At 48.3% G+C, this 24,395-nt stretch overlaps 1 protein-coding gene across 5 annotated transcripts in view; it reads right to left on the reverse strand.

Annotated features, from left to right (window-relative positions):
* The window catches only part of ZNF541 (zinc finger protein 541), a 42,226-nt gene extending 35,201 nt beyond the window's left edge, over window positions 1-7,025 (reverse strand). Inside the window, exons 1-3 of one of the 5 annotated variants that reach the window (XM_047712483.1) lie at window positions 6,946-7,025; window positions 6,529-6,681; window positions 5,577-5,728 (exon numbers count right to left, since the gene is read on the reverse strand). The gene's annotated coding sequence lies outside the window, so the exon portion shown is untranslated. Of the gene's footprint in view, window positions 1-5,576; window positions 5,729-6,528; window positions 6,786-6,808; window positions 6,896-6,945 lie in introns of those variants that run through there. The other 4 variants (XM_047712484.1, XM_047712486.1, XM_047712485.1 and 1 more) reach the window with 4 other exon arrangements.
* Window positions 7,026-24,395: the final 17,370 nt, after the last annotated feature.

The following is a 24,395-nucleotide window of genomic DNA, read 5'->3' on the forward strand; positions in this document are numbered from 1 at the left end:
GGTAAATCACACTGCAGCGTGCACTATTACTTCATGACTTTACGGACAGACCATTTTCCATCATCTGCATATAGCACATTTCCTTCATCCATTCATCTGTTGATGCGTATTTGGGCTGTTTCCATTTTCGGCTATTATGAATAATTCCATCCTCGCCTAAACATTTAGTAAATCCTTGATGACTCACTGGTAACAAATCTGTTGGATCCTAGAGTAACTGGAGTTCGGGTCTAGACTCCTAGGCTATTGGTTTCTACTATTTTTAAACTTTCCAGGTTGAAATGTAGTCGAACAGCTGTGCCCAGAACACCTGCATTTCATGTCATGCAGCTACGTGCACGCCTGGGTGTGGAGCCTATTGGGGGAGCTCAAAAGGAGAACACAGGCCCATAAGAGTACAACTCTGAGACCCAAGTGAGTTCTAGAATTCAGAATATGGGTAAATCAATGAAAAACACGGGATCTTAAGTAAACTTCAGTGGGCCTGGGGTAGCACCTGGTAACCAAATCACTATTTCCGCATCAACACCTGTGATAACTCTGAGTGAACGGAAGAAATACTATAAAAGGTAACCTGTGAGTTCAGGTTTGCCCACCCAATAGGTCTGCGACCCTGTGGCATTGTCAGAATTTTTCTGGTTTCTAAATTGCAGAGAAGGGAGTGTGGGCCATAGAAATTTATATTCTGAGGCAAAACGAACTTCTTTTCAGATTCCAATAATAAAAACAAGCTAATAAAAGAAAATAGAAAACGTTGTTTAAAATAAACATGAAGCCATGTTTAGTAAAATAAAATATGAAGCATTTTTCGCCTTCTCAGAGATTTCCATGCACGAGTTCACTCTCTTCTCTCTCCAACCTGGAGGTTGGAGCTGTATCACTTCCATTTTACAAAGAAGGAAAGGACCTGGTGGACTCTGAGATGCTGAGTAATTTATCCAAAGTAACATGTCTAATGAGGTGTTGAGCCAAACCTTAAACCCAGATATTCTGACTTTATAGCTTGTGTTCTTACCCACTACACAATATTAATTCACCATAAATAAATTTACACTGCGCTACACCAATTAACAGAGAAAGCACAAAAGGTTCTGGATAGGGGCAGAATTCCCCACAGGCCGAGTCATGTGCTTTCCAGCATACTCCCATCATCCACAGGACAAACTGGTCTCATTACCACTTGGGGCAGGCATGCCCAAAGTCCAAAGGCCATGTTTTGATATTTACATCCTTTTCCAGTTAGTAAAGCAAACCCCTCCTCAGCCAATATTGAACTTGTTCTTGCTCTGTCAACAGATCAATTCAATTCAACAAGTTTTAGCACCTTCTAGATACAGGGCTCCCTGCTAATCCTTGCGGGGCAGGGTTTGTGGGCCCCTGGAACCTTGCAGACATTCCCAATTCTTTCCAAGAATTTTATAATTTAGTGCTTCCCTTCAGAGAACAACCTAAGAAAAGAAAATCAGTTTATGAGAATTACTGGTTTACTACCTTATAACCCAGTACTACCATGTGATTTCCACACCTGGGGTATGTTTATAAATGCATGAATGCCAAGAGGGATGATTTTCATCGCCACAGGCTAATGAGAAGGGGACAGAGGTGGATTTAGCTCATAACAAGGACTTTGGGGTCACCTAAAAGCCAACAGACATCAGGGTACAAATGGAGGTCTTGCGGCAGTTTGAACTGAGGAAAAGGACAGAAGACCTGAGGCATCACGGGGTCTGCTAAACCCACAGCGGCCCAGTGCAGCCTTCGACAAGATGTTTGTTTCAAGAAAGCTGTTCGGTTTTAGCAAAATAGCACCCCTCCCACTAAACTGATGTTTGTAATATGAATTACATTGGTTTGGTTGCTTTGTTTTACATTTAATTTGCAAATTGATTCTGGCTTTATGGTGCCACAAGAACTGTAAGCTTTAGGAACATATGCCTTGTTTTATCATCATTTATGCCTTGTTTAATAGTTTAAAAAAACAACTTAAGCCAACGCTAGGGATACGAAGCAATTTTAATGTTTTTCTTTTAAAAAAGGCCTGTCATTCTATGACTGGTGGGAGCGGGAGGAGACAGGGATTCTCCTGTGAAAAGCTACAGCCTCTTGGGAAATTAGTCTACCATACGTTCTAGCCTGCAGCAACAGGTACACACTCTGGTAAGGAACATTTACTGAGGCATCGTTTGGATGGAAAGGAGGGAACGATCTAAACACTTACCGCTTGTATGAAGGGGGTTTATTTCACCCACAATTAATCTGAATATTTTTCTATTTGTTGTCAAGTCGAAAAATCTGTAGACTTCTTTTGGACAGAGCCTCGCTGTCCTAAAGAATTCTGTGTGCTGATGGAAACCGTCTATATCAGCGCTGTGCGAGGACAGCCACCAGCCAAAAGCCGCTGATGGGCGCCTAGAAATGCAGGAGCAGCTACATTATGTATTTTCCTGAAGTGTCATCAGATGCTAGTGTACACAGCTACAAGTGCCTGGCGGCTACCGCACTGGACGCTCGCTGCTCTGCACATTTCTTATTGGAAGCATGCTTTCCGACTTCTATTTCAAAATCTTGGAAGGGGGGGCGCCTGGGTGTCTCAGTTTGGGGACCGTGACTCTTGATTTCCTGGCTGTGAGTTTCAAGCCCCATGTTGCGCGTAGAGCTTACTATAAATAAATAAATAAGTCTTAATGCTAAACCCCCCCCCCCAAAAAAAACAAATAACAACAACAACAACAACAAAAAAAAACCCTGAGGCTCTGTCCATTGCTATAACTTTCAAGAGAAGCTTTGCCATTGCAAGGAAGCCACAGCTGGAGCTGAGAAGGGCAGCTGCTCTGGACAGAGCAGACACTGTCCGGTTTGCCGGGGTCCCCACCAATACCTAATCTCTCACCCTCTCCCACCTCACTCATTTCTATGCCCTGCCAGGCCCCTGGAGAGCTCTTTCCTTAGGACCCTGATTTCCTCAGGACCTGATTTCCTTAGGACCAACCTCTCTCTGAGTAGCTTTACCGAATGAAACCCTTCAACAGCATCTTGCCTGGCACGGAACTAACTCTGGTCAAAGAAAGCTTTCTGCTTTCCTTTCGCAGATGAGTGACAAGATCCCATTCCTTTTTGAAAAGCTCCAACCTGCTATTCTGCCTGCTTTTCTTCCTTCCTTCCTTCCTTCCTCCCCCGCCCCCCCCCCCCCCCCCCCCCCCCCGCCCTGCAAGCACCATTTTCTCCTTTCCCTCTCTGCATCAGTGTTACCACGAAGAGAGTGGTCACACCCGAAGCTGGGAAATAAGGGCGACTTGCAGCTTTTACCCCGGGGGTGCAAATTCTTTCCCTGTTTTCCCACCCCAAACATTATCGCCACTATAGGCCTGTTCTGTTCAGCCTCTGTGGTGTTTTCTTTTTTGCAATTGGGTTCGTCACCGACATTTTTCTTAACGGGCAGATTTCAACTAAATATATTAATGTCTGGCTTCTCTTGAAAATTGTTAGATTTTGCATTTCCTGAGAGTTCTCTGTAGGAGAGAAGTGAGGGACAACTGCCTCCTCCTGACAGACGTTACCACAGTCCTCACTTTCTTCCTGCCTGGCCCCTGTCATCATCATCATCATCATCATAATTCCCAGCAATAGCAGCAGACACTTCTCCGGCTTTGCCATGCGCCAGGCCCTCCTCGAATCACTTATGGATCATCGGATCCCCACAACACCCCTTTCAGGCACATCCTCTCTTTTTAACCCTATGTTACAGATGAGGAAAATAAAGTCCAGAGAAGTAAAGTAACTTGCCCAAAATCAAGGTTTTGGGGTTTTTTGTTTGTTTGTTTGTTTTGTTTTGTTTTGTTTTGTTTTCAAAATCAAGGTTTTTGACTACCCGGGGGAATCTGACGTCAAAGCCCTGCCAGGTAACCACTTTGTACGCGAGGATTCCGTCCCCGAGCCTGGGACTCCTGCCCTACATTCTGTAGCTAGTTTCTTAAGCTGAACAACCAAAGGACACTCCCTCCCCCTGGCCATGGAACCAAAATAATTCTAACAAGAGGGTTAACTCTTCTCCTCTGATCGTTCATTAAAAGAGCAGATTTAGGGGTGCCTGGGTGGCTCAGTGGGTTAAGCCGCTGCCTTCGGCTCAGGTCATGATCTCAGGGTCCTGAGATCGAGTCCCGCATCGGGCTCTCTGCTCAGCAGGGAGCCTGCTTCCCTCTCTCTCTCTCTGCCTGCCTCTCTGCCTACTTGTGATCTCTCTCTGTTAAATAAATAAAATCTTTAAAAAAAAAAAGCATTAACATCTAGAACAGCAGTTTTTAAAGGGAGGTGGGTGGGGGTGGGGAGCCCTGGGGTCCTCAAGAGCCTTCCAGCGAGTCTTCGAGGTCACAACTATTTTCATAATAATATTCAGACATTATCTGCCTTTTTCATTCTCAGTGAAACTTTCCAGAAGCTACAGGGAATACCTCAAAAGGGTGAATGCAGAAGCAGATATGAGATTCCAGATGATTCTAAAAGCATAAAACAATGCCACTATTCTCACCAAATTTTTTGTGTTCTGAAATACAGTCTTCTGAAAAAATTTTTTTAAATAATCAACTTTGTTAACATACAATGAGTTTATTAGTGTTATTTTTAAATGAATAAATATTTTAAAAACTTACTAAACTTCCAATGCACCAAATATCAGCATATATAGTTTGTACGCACAACCTCTCTGGAGTCTTCAATGATTTTTAAGTATAAGGGGCTCCTAAGACCAAAAAGTTTGAGAACTGCAGCTCTAAAAAGGAAAAGTCCTGCATGTGCACACGTGGCGAACACAGAAAGAAACCCTAAAGCAAATATTCCATAGTGATGGCCAGTGGCATGTTTTGTAAGGGCTTCACGCTCTCTTTAAATGCCTTTGAAATTCATGATCACCATTTAAGGCTTCAAATAAAGAAAATGTTCTGGTCTCATCTCAAAACAAAAAATCAGGGGCACCTGGCTGGCTCAATGGGTTAGACCCCTGCCTTCGGCTCAGGTCATGGTCTCGGGGTCCTGGGGTCGAGCCCCACATCGGGCTCTCTGCTCGGCGGGGAGCCTGCTTTCTCCTCTCTCTCTGCCTGCCTCTCTGCTTACTTGTGATCTTTCTCTGTCAAATAAATAAATAGATGTCTTTAAAAAACAAAACAAAAAACCACCACCACAACAAAAAACAAAATTAAGTTCTGGCAACAGTGTCCTGGCATTTCCACTGACTGGTAGGTATCACTTAGATGGGGCACACAGTCTGACTTACCACACTGCAGGCCTTCACCCGCCTGTCCCTGGAGGTATCTAACTTGCTACCCTGAGCCATGGCAGTGGGGTGGGGGGTAGCATTTTTGCAATCAACAATGAAACATACATCAGTTTAATAAATGTCTACATTCCTCCAGAGAAGTCAGCTTGCACTACAAAAAACCTTTTCTTTATCTGACTTCCCAAAGCAGCAACTTGTAATCGTTTCACCATCCCTACAGAGACCCTTGGATCGATTGGAAACCCTTCTGAGAAAGAAAGGAATCCATCTGACAATCTTTGGACAAGGACAAAAGAAGAAAACTCACCAGGAGAAGAGCAAATGAGTGAATCTCCAGGGAACAGGAGGGCCCAGGTTAAGCCCCTCAGAGAGGGTATTCAGGTGATCGGCAGACCACTGGCTATTTCCTCCTGGAATTCTGGGTAGTAAATTCAGGACACTCATCCAACTTCTTTTGCCCTGAAAGCAGGTGGTGGAAAGGAAGAGGCATTCAGAACTTGGGTCCCCAAAGAAGCAAGCACACAGGTGTGAAATTGGGAAAGATGGGCAATATTTGGAAGAAGGAAGAAAGCAATACTAAATCAGGGCAATCTAGATGGTACAGGGGCTTTGTTGTTAAGGGAAATCTATTTTTTTTCTTCCTTTCCTTATTGTTCTTCCTTGGTAAGGGACCTGGAGGGTTTTGCTGGGAAAAGCCTAATTGGGGTAGAACTGGTGATGAAAAAGGATTTTTGCTGAAAAGGGTTGGAAAAACAAATATCACATGAGATATTGGAAGCACCAAGTTGGTCTGTTATCATCGGAAAGAGACTACAAAAAGGGGGACTCTTGGTGGGAAGAAACAATTTTTGTTGAAGAGTGATCCTTAATGGAGGAAGAATCTGGAAATGAAAAATACATGTATATATATGTATGTGCATATATATATATATATATATATATATATATATATATATTTTTTTTTTTTTTTTTTTTTTTTTTTGCTAGAGGAAGTTCCTAAAAGGAGGGCGAGGGGTATAATCAAAGAAGAGAGGAGAGATTTTTGTTTTTGCTGGAATATCCTAAAAATAAACAAATCTTGGTCCCCTATTCAGAAAAAAGGGGGATTTTTAGCAGAAGGCCTGGAAGCTAGGGTGAATGCAAGGCCTCGGTGCAGAAAGTGCGGAGGTCGGTAGGGCCCCAAGGCGCGAGCTGGGGAGCTGTGAGGGGGCAGTTGGGGCCCGCGGGGCGGGGGAGGAAAGAAAGGGGATGCAGCGGACCAGGGACCCCGGAGGAGAGTCTTCTCCAAGGGGGAAGTGGCTGCGGGGGTGCAGCGGGGCCCGGAGCTGTTGGGGTGCAGAAGGTGCGTGCGTGATGCGGGGTGAGGGGCGCCCGCGGCGCCTGCTGCGCTCCTCGAAAAGGAGATGGACCCCCTAAAAAACAAATATATAAACGAATTAGATTTTAAAAGGGGGGGAGGGGTTGAAAAGTGAGGAGGGGCGGGAAGGGGGGGGTAGGGAGGAAAGGGAAGGGGCAAGGGCAGCAGCAACCGGGTTTTACCCGCCCCCGGGGGCTCGCGCGCCGGCCTCGAGCCTCGCGCCTGGCGGGCCTCCCAGCGGCCCCCTGCCTCCCTCGCGCTGCCCGCCGGCCGGGCGCGCACGCGCACCCTGGCCGGCCCCCCGGAGCGGCCGGCTCACCCGCGGTGCGGGCGCGCGTGCGTGGCTGCGGGTCGCCTCACGACGCCCAGGGCGGCCTCGCGCGCCCCTCGCGCCGCCCGGGCTCCCGGCGCGTGCCGCCCGGCGGCGAAGTCTCCGCAGCTATTGGGCCTCCGCCGAGGGGCGGGGCCACGCGAGGGGCGGGGCTTCGGTGCGGTCAGGTGACCAGCAGCGGGCGGGAAAGGAGGCGGTTGGTCGCCATTTTGCGAGGAGGGCCGTTGAGGGCGGGAGAGTGTCAAGGCGGAGCCTGGGAAGGGGCGGCGGGGGGAGGGGCCGGCCCCCCAACACCCGCACCCACACGGAGGTCGGGAGGCCGGGGGCCCCAGCCATTGTTCCTGGAGGGCGGCTTTAGAACGCAGCGGCGGGGTACTCGGGCTCCCTGCGGCCGCTCCGAGCGGCGGTGGCCGGCGGTGGGAGCTCCGAGGCGGGGGCCGCCCTGGTCGGGTTGTGGAGCCCAGCGAGGCAGCCTCTTGTGTTCCCGAGGCAGCCGCTGCGCGAGCGGGAGACACAGAGACCGGCCCTTCAGTGGGCTGGGACGATGCGGGGCTGACCCGCTTCGACGTGGCGGCTCCCGGCCGTCTGTGAGTCTGGCTCGGTGCTGGGCCGGGTTGAGGGAGGGGTGGAAACGGGGTGAGCAGTGTCTGGAGGGAGCTGACGGGTCCAGGAGTTTGAACCTTGGAATAGCGGAGACGGGAATTCATACCCTAGAAAGTGAACGCTGAACATCCTAGGACACAAAATAGCTTTGCGGTTGCCTGGGTTTGGGGCCTGGGGATCCGCCGTACCTGAGCACGAGGGGATCGGATTGGGGTGATGGGGAGATTCTAAAAGTGAGTTACGGCGATGGTTGTGCAACAGGGTGGATGTACTAGAAATTCTTGGATTGTGCACTTAAAACGGGTGAGTTTGCATAAATGATACCTCAGTAAAGTTTAGTTGATTTCGAAAATGGATCCCCGGGGTAGACAGAACAGAGAGGAGAAGAAAAAGAACGGCATTCTACTTTTGGAGTCCTTTGTTCAGCAAATATTTATTGAGCTTCTTTCCGAGCTAGAGCTGCGTCTGAGTCAGACAGACAACCCTGCTCTAGCTTATGTTCTGCAGTAGCGCTGTCCTAATGAAACAACACAGAAACGTGAAATTAACTTTAATAATACAATTTAACCCAAAAGGTTATTTCAGTATGTAACCAATACAAAATTTTTAGTAAGTTGCCTTTTTTTTTTTATAAATTTTTTTATTTTTTTCAGCATAACAGTATTCATTATTTTTGCACCACACCCAGTGCTCCATGCAATCCGTGCCCTCTACAAAACCCACCACCTGGTGCCCCCAACCTCCCACCCCCCACCCCTTCAAAATTCTCAGATCGTTTTGCCTTTTTTTTTTTTTTTAAACCCTGCACATTTCATTCCAGACCCGTTGCATTTCAAGGTTAGCCACAGGTAGCTAGTGGCTCCGGTACTAAACAGCATACCTCTAACTGGGGACAGGCAAATACATTTAGAATGCAGTGTGGAAAGAAAAAATAAGGAAAGAGGATGGAGATTGTCAGAGGGTACTATTTGATACAGGTCCGTGAAGGTCTCTCTGGTGAAATTACACTGAGCAAAGACCTGAAGGAAGTGAGGAAAGGAATCTATAAAAATATTTGGGGGAAGAGCAAGTGCAAAGGCCCTGAGGCAGGAAGATGTGGATCCATTTGCAAAGACAGGAATTAAACACCTTTCAATTTAGGACAGATGTTTCATTTTTTTCACAAACAGTTAAAGTGAGGTATCTGGGTGGCTCAGTGGGTTAAGCCTCTGCCTTTGGCTCAGGTCATGATCTCAGGGTCTTGGGATCGAGCCCTGCATCAGGCTCCCTGCTTGGCGGGGAGCCTGCTTCCCTCTCTCCCACTCATTCTGCTTGTGTTCCCTCTCTCGCTGTGTCTCTATCAAATTATTTTTATTATTTTTTTTTTAAGGGAGGAAGGTCTTTAGAGCCCGTCTCAGAATGGCTGTCTTCTCTCTGAGGGAGAGGCTGGCATCTGGGTGGATGGCCTTTTGTCCCCATTTTCTAGTGGAGACTTATGTTTATGGTTTGTGTGTGGAAGAGCATTTCCTGTCAAGATGACCCTCCCAGATGAAGATACCTTAAAAAGCCCCTGTGGGCACTCATCAGGATAGCCAAAAGGTGGAAACAACCAAATGTCCAATGACCAATGAATGGATAAGCTAAACGTGGTAGATCCAAGTAATGGAATAAAATCCAGCCATACAAGGAGTGAAGTGCTTAACCCTATAACTTAACTCGTTCATCAGAAATAGGTTTAACATTAAAACAGGTGAACACACTGGGGTGCCGGGGTGGCTCAGTAGGTTAAGCCTCTGCCTTCGCCTCAGGTCATGATCCTGGGATCGAGCCCCACATTGGGTTCCCTGCTCCACGGGGAGCCTGCTTCTCCCTTTCCCACTCCCCTGCTTGTGTTCCCTCTCTCCCTGTCTCTGTCTCTGTCAAATAAATCAATAAATAAAATCTTTTTAAAAAAAGTCATTAAATAAAAACTGAACCTTTCAGTATTTTAAGCTTTAGAGAGTAAAAAAGCACCCCTACATCTCTTTCACAGAAGACTTCCTTTGGCTTCCTCTGTCTGGCGCAGTGTTTCTCAAAAGTGAGCCTGGAGGGCTGACTCAGGAGGTCTGATGTGGGACCTGAGAATGCGAATTTCTAATGAGTTCTCCAGTGATGTGGCTGCTACTGGGTGGGAGGGCACACTTGGAGAATCACTATTTTTGTACGAAGAATCTACTAACACTGGGGGGTGCTCTGTGAGACACTTTCAAGGGAAGGGTGGCCACGCTCTGAACGCAGTGCACATTCACCTTTGGGGAGCGAATGAATCAGCGGGAGGGCTGTTGCAGGATCAAAATGACTGGCTTTCCCCTACCCTGAAACACAGTACCTGGGAATACTGGCGAGATGTTTCTCACTGAAATGAGGACTTGAACAACCCTAATGCCAAGAGAGGGGGGAAAAAAAAAGTAAGCAAACATCCTGCTTCTTAATATTTAGCCGTGGAAATCCAAGTCCATGGGAATAGAACACCATTCCTCTGGCTTTAAAAAAGGTGGGAGGGGACTAGAACAGCTTCTTTGACCCGATAAATACGGAGCCCTCCATTTGTGCTCGACCATCTTGCAAGTCATTCAACAAATACTTTTCGACTCTCTGCTCGAAACACTCTTTGGGGCACCTCCTAGGGTAGGTATTTTTATTTGAGTAAACTTTCTAGCTTTTTCACATGTTACTAAATATTTTATGTTATTTTTGTCATTCTTTTGCATCTCCTCCCAGACTATATGCTCTTTGAAAGTGTGGTCTGGCATCACTCAGACATTTATCATCTGTAATAATAAATAAAGATAAGCTATTTTAGACATTATCATCTATAATAATAAATACTATTATTAAAAATACAGGATTCTATCAGGATGACCAGCTCAACCCCAGGTGCCCAGAACTTTCCTGATTTTAGCCCTGAAAACCCCATGTCCTCCCGAAGCTCCTCAATTCCAAAAACTGGAAATTGCTTGACCATTGGTCCCCCAAATTATAATGAATTATATAAATAGAAAGCATTTATCAAGCTCTGCTTGTATTAACTCAACCCTCACAACATGGGAATATTAGTATCATCCCTATTTTCCAGATGAGGAAATGGGCTCAGAGAGGTTAAATAATTTGCTCGAGTCTTCACAGCTAGGTAGAGGCAGACGCAGGAATAAACCCATCCTTTTTACCACCACAGGTGTTTAGTATTTGTCAACTGAGAGGATAAATCGAGAATCCTTAGTAGCTTCATTCTTGACCATAAAATCTAGTTGAAGAGTGAAGACACTCTTATTCATCTTTGTATCTCTGTAACCATGCAGGGCTGGGCACGCCTGCCTGTCATAAACCAATGTGACATCGCGCCGCTCAGAACATTCAAAGAACACCAGCGGCATTTGCTTAACTGCTAACAGAGGAGCTGAGCTTCCATGGGCTGTAGGAGGAAAGACAATGTTATGAGGACTGACTGAAGCCAATGGGAAAAAAGTCCCAGACCTAATCTGCATCTTAAAGGACCAGTGGATTATGGAATCAGTAGGCCCAGTAACTATCAGTTGCTTCCCATGTACCAGACACTTGGCTGAAACATGTCCGCGGAGGATGTGTGGTTGGGGGAAAAGGGAAAATCTCCCTGGACAAAGGGTAAGAAAGGGAAAATGAGGCTGGGAAATTCAAAGACTGGCCAGACTTAGATCTGGTAGCAGCAAACTGATGCTCCAAGACTGAAGGTATAATAATAACAATAACAACAATAGTAATAATAATAAATAGTAACCACAGCAGCAATCGTAACAAGAAACATTTCAACAGTGCGTGTCATGGACCAAGCCTTCCTCTCGACGTTCTAATATGCAAATCTCACTTCATCCTCCCACCAAGCCCGAGATGTAAGTACCATGACTCACCTTGTTTCATGGAAGGGGAGACTTTGCACGGAAAGCGACAGGTGGAGGAGTTGCAGACCGTGTTCCATAGGCCATGGGGAGTTCCCTGAGCAGAGCGCTTAACCTCAGTGCTGCTGTCATTTGGGGGGGGGTCAGGTCCTTCTTCGTTTTGGGGGCTGTCCTGTGTATGGTAGAATGTTTGAAACACATCTCTGGCCTTTCCCTGCTAGAGGCCAGGAGCACCTTCTCCCCACAGTCTGTCCCACAGTGCGACAAGCATATTGCCTCCAGACCTTGCCAAGTGTCCTCCGAGGTGGGAAAAGGTCACTCCGAGCTTTCTCACAGGGCTTGGGGATGGGGAGGCAGTGGGATGGGCAGGTGTGAATGGGAAGGGATGACACAGCAGGTTAAGGACTGGACTGGACTCCAAGGGTCCCCAAGGCTATCCTCAGGCTTAAAGGTTGGCTGGAAGGATGGCAGAACCCAGCAAGCCTGTTGTACCCATGGTTACCATGGGACAGTAGAAGGGAGAGGCAAAAAGTAAAAGGAGCTCGGGTCCAAGCGACACCAGGCACGAGCTCCCAGCTGTCCCTCGAAATAGAGCAGACAGGGCTTACTTCTCCCAAGCACGATGTGGGATAACAGACATGAGCTGTTGCCAACCAGGAAGGCTCCCCTGAACCTCAGCGTGCAGCGTTCCTGGATGCCTGACCTCGGTCTCCAGCTCCTCCAGAGGTCAAGCTACCTCCAGGTGAGCTAAGACTGCGGGTGAACAAAAACCCTCTGGTTGAGGCCAGACAGACCAAGGGCTTAAAGGTTTTACCTCCTAGGAGCCAGGGACAAGGGCTAAATCCCCCTTTGCCCTGTACAGCGTGCGATATCCCAGGCTACCGAGTTAAGTCTATGCCATACAAGAACAGAGCAAGGTTTGGAGCCTGTTTTCTGGTCTTCTAATCCAGGCTCCTTCCTCTCCAGCCCCGTGCCTGTGTGAATAGGTCCAAAGTACAATTTGAACCCACAGCAAAAGCACAAACATCCTTTCCTTGTTCGCCAGTCTCGACACCTATGGTGGCGTCAGATTAGCTCAGCCCCCTACAACTTCTCCACTGGGGGGGAGGGGCAGCCTACGAGATGCTCGGCTCCCAGAAGGAGTTCTGATATGCAAATAGGCTATGGTTCTGAAGTCATTTATAGGCTCGTGCACCCCTCTCTGGACTTCAGTGCCCTCCGCCATCATACACTGAGTACCCCCAGTCACCGCGGTGCTGGGACCTGGAATTTCAAAGTTGATTAGCTATGGCGCCTGCCACCGAAAGTTCTTTCGAGATCCATCATCTCCTCTCATCTAAAAACATGGCCTGATGTTGTCACTCTTGCCTATTTAAGAACCCCTAGTAATGTCCATACAGATATCTGTACACAGATGTTTATGGCAGCGTTTTTCAACCAAGCCAAATGGTGGAAACAACCCAATGGCCATCAGCTGATAAGTGAATAACAAACACAGTGGAACCATACAGTGGGGTATTAATTGGTAATAGGAAGGAACGAAGGCTTGATATGTGCTACAACATGGATGAGCCTTCAGAACAATGGGTTGGTTCTGCCTTTTTGACTAGGAAGAGCAATGCTATGAACATTCACGTACAAGTGTTTGTTTGAACACCTGTCCTCATTCTCTTGGGCATACACCCAGGAGTGGAACTGCCTGCCTTCCCATGGAAGTTCTGCTTCTAACTTCTAGGGGAGGGCTGGTTTTGAAGGTAGAGGATTTGCTGAGGACAGAGAATGAGATGAGTCAATGCTAATTCCAGAATTTTCGAGCCAAGCAATTGGGTGAATGAGGAGTAGTGCCAGCCACAGAGAGGGGAGTGCTAGCGGGAGGTGGGGAACAGATGGCAGAGTGGGGGACAGCCATGAGCTCAGTTTTGGACACTTTTGGACCCAATGAGCTAGGTCCTGGAGTTGTAAATAACTAGGTCTGTCAGACTCTGCCCACACAGCCCCCAGAGGAGACAGACATTAAACAAATAATCACGCAGCTGATCACGATGGTGACAAAGGCTACAAAGGAGAAACTGAGCGCCCATGAGAGGGAGAGGGTGGGCCTTGAGAATCTGGTCAAGACTGGAGGGTCAAGAAAGGTTTTCTTAGCCAGGGATATTTGAGTGACATTTAAAGGAAGTCTAGGAGTTAGCCAATGTTCTGATTATTTATTACTGAATTACAAAACTGCCCAAACCAGTGGCTTAAATAATGACAATCATTTATTTTGTTCACAAGTCTTGTGGGGGGTGGTTGGCTGGATTCAGGCTTGGGGCCTCTCGTGCAGTTCCAGTCAGATGGTGGGTGGGCTGGAGTTGTCTCCAAGGCTTAATCACTGCTGTCTGGTGTTTGATGCTGGCATTGACCAGGACCCGCTGAGGCTGTTGGCCCAGAACACCAACACTTCCTCTCCATGTGGTCTGGCTTCTTCCCAACATGGCGGTCCCAGGACACTGGAACCTCGTACATGGCAGCTCAGGGCTCTAAAGGCCACATCCCAAGAGAGCTAAACAAATATTATTTGCCTTTTTATGACCACTCCCCAAAAGTCCCATGGATCCATGTATTAGTTTTCTAGGGCTGATGTAAGGAAGGACCACAAAGAGTGTGGCTTAAGCCACAAAAATGTGCTCATTGTCTTATAAATTCCAGAGGCTTGAAGTCCAAGATCAAGATGTCGAGAGGGTAGACCAAGGTGTTGGTAGGGTAACCCTCAAGAGGAAAGGATGATCTGTCCCTGTGTGTCTCCCAGCTTCTGGGGGTTTGCCGACATCCCTGGTGCTCCTTGTTTCTTCATCATCCTGACCTCTGCCTTCACCTTAACATAGTAGCCTCCCTTTGTGCATGCCTGTGTCCAAATATTTCCTCTTCATAAGGACACCGGTCATGTTGGATTAGAGGCCCCCCGCTCCTCCAGTATCACCACACCCTAACTCTATTTCTAAGTAAAGTTTTGTTCTGAGATGCTGGGGGTTGAGACTTCAGTGAAGAAATTTGGGAGGGGATATAATTCAACGGATAACACATCACTTCTGCTATAGTCCTAAACCTTCCCAGATCCAAAGGGAAGGAACATACAAACCTGACTGTTAATAGGAAGCAAGCAAAAGTCACATTGTCAGAGATTGTAAGAGTGTAGGATGGTAGATGGTGTTGTGGTTATATTTGGAAAATACGAATGTCAAGTGTTGAGGTAGAGGCGGGCTAGAGGTAGGTGTTTCTTGATAAGGGGCATGCTCAGAGCTCAGGAATCAAACTATTTCCATTAGGATGAGTTCATCTGTAAGAAGAAAGAATATTCAACTACCAGTTACTGGATGTAGGTGACCTGGTTCCACAGCTCTGGCATATCCTCACAGATTTGCATATCCTTCTGCTGTGTGCTGTTCTCAGAGTACCAGCGGTTTTGATCCTCCTTGTTGTTGCCTCATGGTCACAAGGTGGCTGCTGTAGCTCTCCACATCACATATTCACTCCATTGTCCCAAGTGGGAAGGACAAAGAGCAAGAGCAAACGGTTGTCTTCTTAAAAGACTCAATATTTTTAGGCAGGAAGATTTGCTGGGGCAAATTACAACTACTGCCCTATTCTCCTCCTCTCCCTGTGCACTTGCTGTGGACTTTGTAGTGCCCTCCCACTCTGCCTTTCGCCATGGAACTTGCCCTGGCCAATGGGATATTAGCAGATGTGACACCAACAGAAGTTTGAACTGGGCATGTGAGATTGCATTGTCGAACGTCTGCCATCACCAGGAGAACATGCCCAGGCTAACTTGCTAGAAGATGAGAAGGAGAGGCACGTAGAGCAGAGTCAAGTTGCTCTAGGCGCCTGATCCAGCGTCCACTGCTCAGCATCTACTGGCCACCAGACATGGGCATGAGCCCTGCAGTGATCAGCAGAACCACCTACCTTATTCCCAGCAGACTCCGGAGGCATGAGCAATTGATGCTTAATATTACATTCCACTGAGGTTGGGCGGAGGTTTTTCACGCAGCATTACAGTGGCGGTAGATAACTGATATGCATTTTTCGGAAATTCTCCAAGCGGTCTTGGACAGAGCAGGGAGGTGGTGGGGGCGTGAGAGGGTAGGGGTCGGTGGTGGAAGAAGGGTCATATATCCAAACACAGGGGCAAGGAGGCTGAGAAAGCAAGAGGAATGAGACAGAGCTGATTGGCTTGGGCCAATCAGGATCAATGTCCTGGGATTACTGCCCCCAAACAAAACTGAGGTTCTGTAAGCAAAGACGAGGCGGGGATGGCCCTGGGGTGGGCAGCCAGCAGCACCTGTCACCACTACGACTGAAGATACTGTTTTTGCTCTGGCAGGGGTGTGGGGGGACGGTGGGGGGGGCTAGATGCTTGCGAATGCGTACAAGGCTGTCAGAGGACCGAGAAATGATGGTGGTTCCTTCCGAGGAGGGGACTGGGATGGGAGATGGATGGAGGAGGACCTCAGCATAATCAGTAAGGATTTCAATTTTCTACAAAATTTTAAAATTTTAAATAAAATGTACTAAATGAAACCAAAATGCGTTAATTACACTAACATATATGAATAATGATTAAAACATACTAAAGTTACATTAGCACTTATTAATTAAGCAAAAACCTATTAATAAATGAAAACTTGTTAATTACAATTACATCAAATCATACTGTCAAGTTAAATTAAAGTGTATTAATTTAGGTGCATTGATTAAAATTAAATTGGAAATATTGATTGAAATGAAATGAAAATGTGCTCATGAAAGTGAACTTACTATTCAGCCGTTGGATTAAACCTTATTAGTATTTAAATTAAAATAGAGTAAATATAAAAATAAAAAGCTAAGTTAAATGAAATTTTAAAGCATTAAAGGAAGTAACGTTTTCCAGTGATTGTGGTCCATGGTTATGATCCCCTTCTAATCAAGAGAAGTCTTGCAACACGTATGTGAAGATACCAAACGTAGTGCCTGGTGCACAGGGGGTGATCAGAGGGGTGAGTGAGGAGGTGGGACTGAACTCGGGCTCAGAGGGTAGGGGAAGAACAGCCTCCCACCAGAGACTGGATGCCTGGTAGAAGGGGCGTGAGATCTGGGATCACCCATGCTCTATCTTTGAAATGCTTTACATATATTAACTCATCGAGTCCTTATACACACCCTCTGAAGCGGAAACTATTATTACCCCCATTTTCCAGATGCATAAACTGAGGCCCAGAAAGTTGAACTTAGTAAATGGACGAGTCAGGCTGCAAAGATCTGGCTTTGAACCCAGGCCCTGACCCACAGGCTCTATGGGCCTCAGGCAAACCTCAGTTTCTGCCCCAGAGACTGAGGACAGTGACCCATTCAAGTAGGAGGTCTCAGGGAAATGAGAAGACTGGTAGAAAGCCCTCAGTGAATCGTATTGAATGTATGTCACTGATCTCCTCTCGTAGTGCTGGCTGGCAGCATGACTCTGGGGGGTCAGCTCCTCAGGCCAGAGTCCTTCCCTCCCTGAGGACATGTCCTCTTCTCCCAGGCACAGCCTCAGAATTCCCCTAAAACCGCCAGAGAAAACTTACTTCAGTTTAGGAAAATGGAATAGGACATAGAACTGGAAAGGAGCAGAGAGGCCATTTGGGTCCAACATTTTTAATGTGCACAGATCTGGAAACAGAGGCCCAGAGAGGGCAAGCAACGTGCCCCAAGTCACACAGCAAGTCCACGGCAGAAACAGAGCCAGATGCATCTGTCCTGACTCCTGGACCCAAGGCTTTTCCCTCTCCCCCAGGATTTGTGCATGGCGGCATCTGGGAGTTTGTATGAACTGGATGGTTGAGGGCAGGGGAGAGGGGAAACCAACGATATTGCACTAAAAGAGGATCACGTGGTATTTGCCTTTGACAATGCTCAACCATCACTTGCTATTAAATTTTTTTCAAGTTTGACCTTCAGACATCTTAATGAATAAACATGATTCGAGCACGTATTTACTAAGTGTCCAGTTATGCCTCTAGTAATGTGCTAACCTCATAGGAGATGAGAGAAAAGGACCCACCCTGCTCTGGGCTGAATGTTTGTACCCCCCCCCCCCATTCTTTTGCTGAAACCTGCTCCGGCAGTATGATGGTATCAGCATGTGGGACCCGGGGCATGATTAGAGCAGGAGGCTGAGCCTTCACTGATGAGATTAGGGCCCTTTTAAGAGACACCAGGTGAGATTAGGGCCCCTTTAAGAGACACCAGAGAGCTCCTTCACCCCTTCTGCTACATGAGATAATAGTGGGAAAGCTACCAACTCTGCCAGCACCGTAACCTTGGACTTCCCAGCCTCCAGAACTGTGAGAAGTACATGTTTATTGTTTGTAAGCTACCCAGATTATGATATCTTTTGCTCTGGTAGCCCAAATGGGCTAAGACAACCCTTTCCAACTTTATGGCTGAGAAACTTCAGAGAGAAAAAGAGACATAGAGGGGCACCTGGGTGGCTCAGTCAGTTGGGCATCTGCCTTTGGCTTAGCTCATGGTCTTAGGGTGGTTTGAGCCCTGCATCAGGCTCCCTGCTTAACGGGGAAGACTGTTTCTCCCTCTCCTTCTACCCCTCCCCTCTGCTCACTCTCTCTCTCTCTCAAATAAATAAATAAAATCTTAAAAACAAGAGAGAGAGAGAGAGAGAGAGATAAAATAATAAAGAATAAATGACAAAGTTAAGATTAGCCTTCTTTAAAAATAACCCTCCTCAGGGTGCCTGGCAGGCTCAGTTGGTGAAGCGTGTGACCCTTGATCTCAGCGCTCTGAGTTTGAGGCCCGTGTTGGATGTAGAGATTTACTTAAAAAAATAATTAAGAAGAAATATGACCTGTTGGTAAGCCTTCCCGGTACTCTGCCACACCTCCGTTATCTCACTGTAAGTATGAGTTTACCCTTCAGTATCCTCTGGTCGGGGACCCTCTCTTTGTATCCTTGAGTCCCCTGCAGTGAGGCATTTAATGAATACGGAGCACCCGCTCTGTGCCAGGACGCTGCTGTGAACAAGCAGACCCTCTCTGTGGCCTCCTGGGTTCAGGTTCTTGTGTTGTAGGAGTAAATCAGCAAGAAAAGAAACAAGTTAACTCCAGAGTACAGTGAGAGCTGTAAAAGGAAGAAACACACAGCTTTAGATCATTCGCTCCTCAAACCATGGTGTGCACACCAGCAGCAGCAGCAGCTTGCTAGAAAGGCACAAGTTCAGCCCCATCCCAGACCCCCTGATTTAGGAGGCCTTGCATTTTATTTTAGAAAGATTCCCATGGGATTCATGTTCACCTTGAAGGCTGAAAGATGCTGCTTTAGGTAGTGCGACCCATGAAGGCTTCTCGGAGGAGGTGGCATGTGAATTGAGACCCAAAGGTTGAAAGAGTCATGAAGCGTGCAGAGCACAAATTCCAGGCAAAAAGAACTTCAAGTCCAAAGGTCCAAAGGTCATGACACCAGGAAGAGGTCTGAGGAATTCCAAGCCGACTGGGGTGGTTCGGGCAAACAAGTCAGGGGTACTGGCTGAGTCTAGGGAGGCAGGTGATGGCCCCTGCTGGGCCTTGGGAAGGGGTTCGGATAGCTCACACCACATCCACGGAAGGGCCACATGGGGGGTGGGGCATAATCTGATTGACATTTACAAAAATGCCCCTCTGGGTCTGCTGTGGCTTCATACCGTGAAGCTTAGCTCTGTTGGAGCCCCGTTTCTCGTACTTTCCTTCCATGTATGGTTTTGGGTCAGGCTTGACCGGAAGATAAATGAGCATATTAAGACTCATTCAGTGATTTCTATCTAATATATTGTCCACATTCAGATTTCCTCAATTGTCCTCCGAATATCTCACCTTAAAAATAAATATTCATATTGAGGGGAGCCCAGTTGGCTCAGTCCGTTGGATGTGCAGCTCTTGATTTCGGCTCAGGTCGTGGTCTCGGGTCCTGGGACCGAGCCCATGTTGGGCTTCAGAGTGTGCTTGGAATTCTGTCTCTCCTTCTCCCTCAGCTCCTCCCCTCCTCTCTAAAATAAATAAATTAAATATTTTTTAAAATATTAATATTAATAATATGCTGGGTGATAATGAGAGCTGTCCCGAGGTTGATTATACATAATCGCAGAGGAGAATCTGGGAGGGGAGGAAAAGTCATCACCTTCCAATAGCTTCTTCCCTGGTGTGACCAAATTTTGCACAACCAACCCCAAACAGAATGGCAAAGGAGGCAAGTGCACTGTCCGAGGACCAGCCCAGTCTCAGGCCCAGAGATGGTGAATTAATTGAGCAGGTGTGGACCTGGGCATTGTTTTGTTTTGTTTTTTAAGATTTCTTATTTATTTATTTGAGAGAGAGAGAGAGCACAAGCAGGGGGAGGGGCAGAGGGAGAAGTAGACTCCCCGCTGAGCAGGGAGCCCGACGCGGGACTCGATCCCAGGACCCCAAGATAATGACCGGAGCCAAAGGCAGACGTTTAACTGACTGAGCCACCCAGACACCACAGCATTTTTTGGTTTTTAAGCTGCCCGGGCAACTCTGGTGTATAGCCAGGTTTGGAAGTCGCGGCAATGACCACAGGAAACCTTCCCGTCTCTGGAGTCAGACCCTCCCTGTGCTCTCTCTGGGGTATTGGTGGACAGGCTTGCCCCCATGGTCCTTTCACCTCCCACCACTCCCCCCACTGCCTGCAGACCACCTTTCCAACAGGTTGGGACAGTGCTTCTCACTCTGGGATCAAAGTTATCTGTGGTCACCGAACCCTTGGAAGGCACAGGAAAGGGGAGGCGAGGTGGCTGACTTGCACTTGGAAAAGTGTAGGGCATTGGAGGGGTCAGTCAGTGAGGACACTGCAGCGGGGGAAGCAGAGAAGTGGAAGGAAACCCAGTGAAGCCAAGGATAAAGAGCCTTTCCAGAAGGAGTGAGGGGTCCACCATGACCCCTCGTTTCTCCTCTCCGCCACCCTTTCTTCACGTCTTTGCTTGACTCAGCCCTCCTCCCCTTTCTTCATGTTTGACTCACTTCCTTTAAGCACCTCCACACTCCTCGCTCCCTCTTCTTCGGCAGTACACACCTGGCCAAACACCAGCCATCTGTCTTCTCCGCCAGCTGAACGCGGCGGGAAGAAACCACCCAGCCAGCCCAACGGGTTTGACCTGAACGGGAGAAATCACAGACCTCACACAGGCACAGGGTATCCTCGCCATAGGCTCTGGTGCCTGCTTGCTCAAAAGAGGAAGGTGTCCTTGCAGTCCTCTCACACTCCTCCACCTGCCCTCCAGCTGATGACCCTGTCCCACACTTCCCTGCGGGCAAACTGAAGTCATGAGGCCGGATTCCCTTGTTGCCCATCCCCAGTGCACAAGCCCCTCATCTTCATCCCCTTCTGTGCCCCCCTCCCTTTCAACCCCCAACCCCCAGCTTCCGTCCCCTCTGGATCAAAGTTATCCCCATTCTCCCTCCCCTCCTCTCTTCTTCCCTTTCCTTCCACTTCTCTCCCTATTTGACATCAGCTTCTCCATCTTCTCCCTGTCTTTCTCCCTCACCTCCACCTCCCAGGACAGTCCGGCCTCACCTCCACCTGCTGCGGTCCTTTCTAAAAGGCCAATGGGGGGGTGTGCCTGGGTGGCTCAGTGGGTTGGGCCTCTGCCTTCGGCTCAGGTCATGGTCTCGGGGACCTGGGATTGGGCCCCGCATCGGGCTCTCTGCTCGGTGGGGAGCCTGCTTCCTCCTCTCTCTCTGTCTGCCTGCTTGTGATTTCTCTCTGTCAGATAAATAAAATCTTAAAGAAAAAAAAAAAAGGCAGATGGGAACGTCTCCACCCTGGTCAGAAGGGGGACCCGAAAATCACAGACGGATTTCAACTTCCAAGGAGCCTCTCCTCTGTAGCCCGTAGTTGAGAGGGGATGCCTCGAGACTGTGAACACCCAGCTCCCTGCCAAAGTTTCCCCAGTGATATTAACATCACTCGCTGTGTGAGTGTCGCCCGGAGCAACATTCCATCACAACCGGCCATATAGGCAGTAACAGCGGCCTGGACTCAGTAGGGACAGTGATGGGGAAAGGTGCTCAGATTCTGGTTTTTAACTCTAATCACTCGCCGTGTAACTACACACTAAATGTGTCCCCTCTCTGAGGAGAGGGCCCAGGCTTATCTTGGTTCCTGTGTCCCCTACCGGACGGGGCTTATCACTAAGAATGACACAAAAGCTCCAGGTACTGTCCCCAAGCCCTTCACATCCACTCCGTCCTGAGAGGACAGTTGTTATAAATGGGGAGACTGAGGCACAGAGAGGTGGGTGACTTACCCTAGGCACACAGCCAGTAGGTGGCAGAGGTGGGAAACAAAGGCAGAGGCTTCCTTCCAGAGCCTGCCCTCTTCAATACTAGACTGTTGTCAAAAGAAGCCACCATGAATATCTTTGATTAATGGGGGGGGGGGGGCGCACGTGGGAGGAGACGTGTTGTGGGTCATTTCGGTTCCCTCCCCTTACAATCCTTTAAGTGAGGAGGGGTTGCTCTGTTTTCTGTTTTGTTTGATGACAGTCAATGTCATCAGATGCCTTGCAGAATGACCTTTTTTTTTTTTAAGATTTTATTTATTTATGGAGAGATGGAGAGGGAGAAGCAAACTCCCCACTGAAAAGAAGGGACGCATCCAAGGAGACACGGGTCAAGGCCATCTTCATACAGGGGACACGGGTGGCTGAGTTTGGTGCTGGCCTCCCTTCCACCAGGACCTATCCGCTCATTGCCCAAAATTCAGCAAGACCGTCAGTCCCTTTGAAACTAAGATCACTGGTCCTTTACTTAAGTGGTCACAATAGCTCTCAGTTCATAGATGGCATGAGCTCCAAAGCCATCATTCTCTGACAGTTGTCTCTCAAAGTGTTAATCTGGCATCCCTAGAAGGGGCATACACTGTATTATTAGAGGAAAGAGGAGACCTGCATATTGGAATAAGAATTTGGAGGGGAAGTTTGAAGGAAAGAGAGAATCTTGGATTTCCTTGGTCATTCAATAAAGCCTAGATAAAGTACTGGGTCTTGGGGATGCCCACACCTTTATCTCAGCTCTTAGTCTGTCCCTTGTCTCAGTCAGCTACAGCTGTCTAACAAACCATCTCAAAACATAGTGGCTTAAGACAACGACTGTTTATTATTTTTTTTTCTCACGTATATTTGGTTCACGTGGACCGTTCTGCTCATCCAGGCCAGGCTCGGCTGAGCTGGGTGGGGCTCGCTCCTGCGTCTGCCATCCTCCCGCAGGTTAGCTAGAGGCTGGCTGGTTTGGAATGACTTTGGCTGGGATGACTCAGTTCTTCTCTACATCCCCCTCACATCCATCCAGCAGGCTAGCCCAGGCACGTTCTGGTGGCGAAGGCAAAGGAGCAAGAGAGAGAGGAGCAACTCTCAGACATCTTGGGGCCTCATCTTGGGACCCATGTCTGTTGCTCTGGGGCATTCCGCTGGCTGGAGGGAGCTGTGGGTTCCAGGTCAGGGCATGGAGAGGTAGAACTCACCTCTTGTGGGAGGAGCCACAAAGTCCCGTAGCAAAGGGCTTGCACTGGGGAGGGGTGCATAAGGGTGGCCTGGGGGTAGGGGAGCAGAGATTTGCTTTTTATGACTTGGTTTCTTTCCTCTGAGCTTGCTAAGGGCTGAGCCCCATTTGCCACAGACCCTTTGCCCAACACTCCTTGCTTTCCGGCTTCACTCTGTTCTCCAATTTGTCCTGTGAGTCCCTTGGGTATCCTCTGGGGACTCTGTCTCATTCCTCACTCCCCAAGCCCCCAACCTCACCTCCACCCATCCCTGGACGCTGAAGGCCCCAGGACATACTTCAGGACTGGGCTTCCTCTGGTTTCCCAACCTTTTCTCATTTCCTTCCATCTCCCTCAAGAAGGTATTTCTCCTCCAGTGCTTGGGAGGGGTTCGGCCTAAACTTCTGCTTTCTCAGCCCCCTCCCCAGTCAGTCACTGTTTTTCCTGGGCGGGGGTCAGTCCTCTGTTTCCATCCCCACATCTCCATCCTGGGCCAGGCCGCCATCTTCTCTTGCCCTAGACTGGCAACAACCACATGTATGGGTGGGGGGTGTGTGTGGTCTGCTTGTTAATACTGATTCTGCTGCTGACTAGTTGGGTGGCCTCTCTGTGCCTCAGTTTCCTCCTGCTGTAGACCGAATGTTTGTGTCTCCCCCGACCCACGCAAATCCATAGGGTAAAACCTCCCCACCTCCCCAAAATGATGGTATTTGCAGGCTGGGCCTTTGGGGTGGAAAGGTGGTAGGGTCATGAGGGTAGAGTTCTATTGAATGAAGTTAATGACCCCATACAGGAGACCCATTTCTGCCATGGGAGGACACAGGAAGACGCTGACTGTCTATGAAGCAGGAAGTGGGTCCACACTGGAGGCCGAGTCTGCCTGAGCCTTGATCTTGGACTTACCTGCCTTCAGAATTGTGAGGAAGAGACTCCAGCTGGTTGGAAGTCACCCAGTCTGGGGTGTTCTGCTAGAGCGGCCGGAAAGAACGAACACGTCTCCTCTATAATGCGGGGATGATGGTAATACCTGCTTCTAGCCCGTTGTTTTTTGTGAGGAGCCAAAGAGGACGTCTGAAGATCCGGGGCACCTGGGATTGCTCCGAGTCCTGGTAATTGGCGGGGAAAGAATTGGGATGACAGGAAGTGCCGGGGACTGGCTCCCTCCAAGGTGCCAGGGCTCTGCTCTCGCAGCGAGCCTATGGGTTGGTCCCATTCTTCTGATGAGACAACTGAGGTTCAGTCACTTGCCCAGGGCCACGGTCATTGAATCACTGGGTCACAGTTTGAACCGAGATCCATCTGGTTCCTCAATTTCTCTTTCTGACTGTGAGCACCGCCTTCTCACTCTCCTCCTGCTTCCTCTTCTCTCCCTGCTCCAATCTCCTCCCCGCATGACAGTCA

Source organism: Lutra lutra, chromosome 17 (genome assembly GCF_902655055.1).
Source record: "Lutra lutra chromosome 17, mLutLut1.2, whole genome shotgun sequence".
Lineage (NCBI taxonomy): Eukaryota > Metazoa > Chordata > Mammalia > Carnivora > Mustelidae > Lutra > Lutra lutra.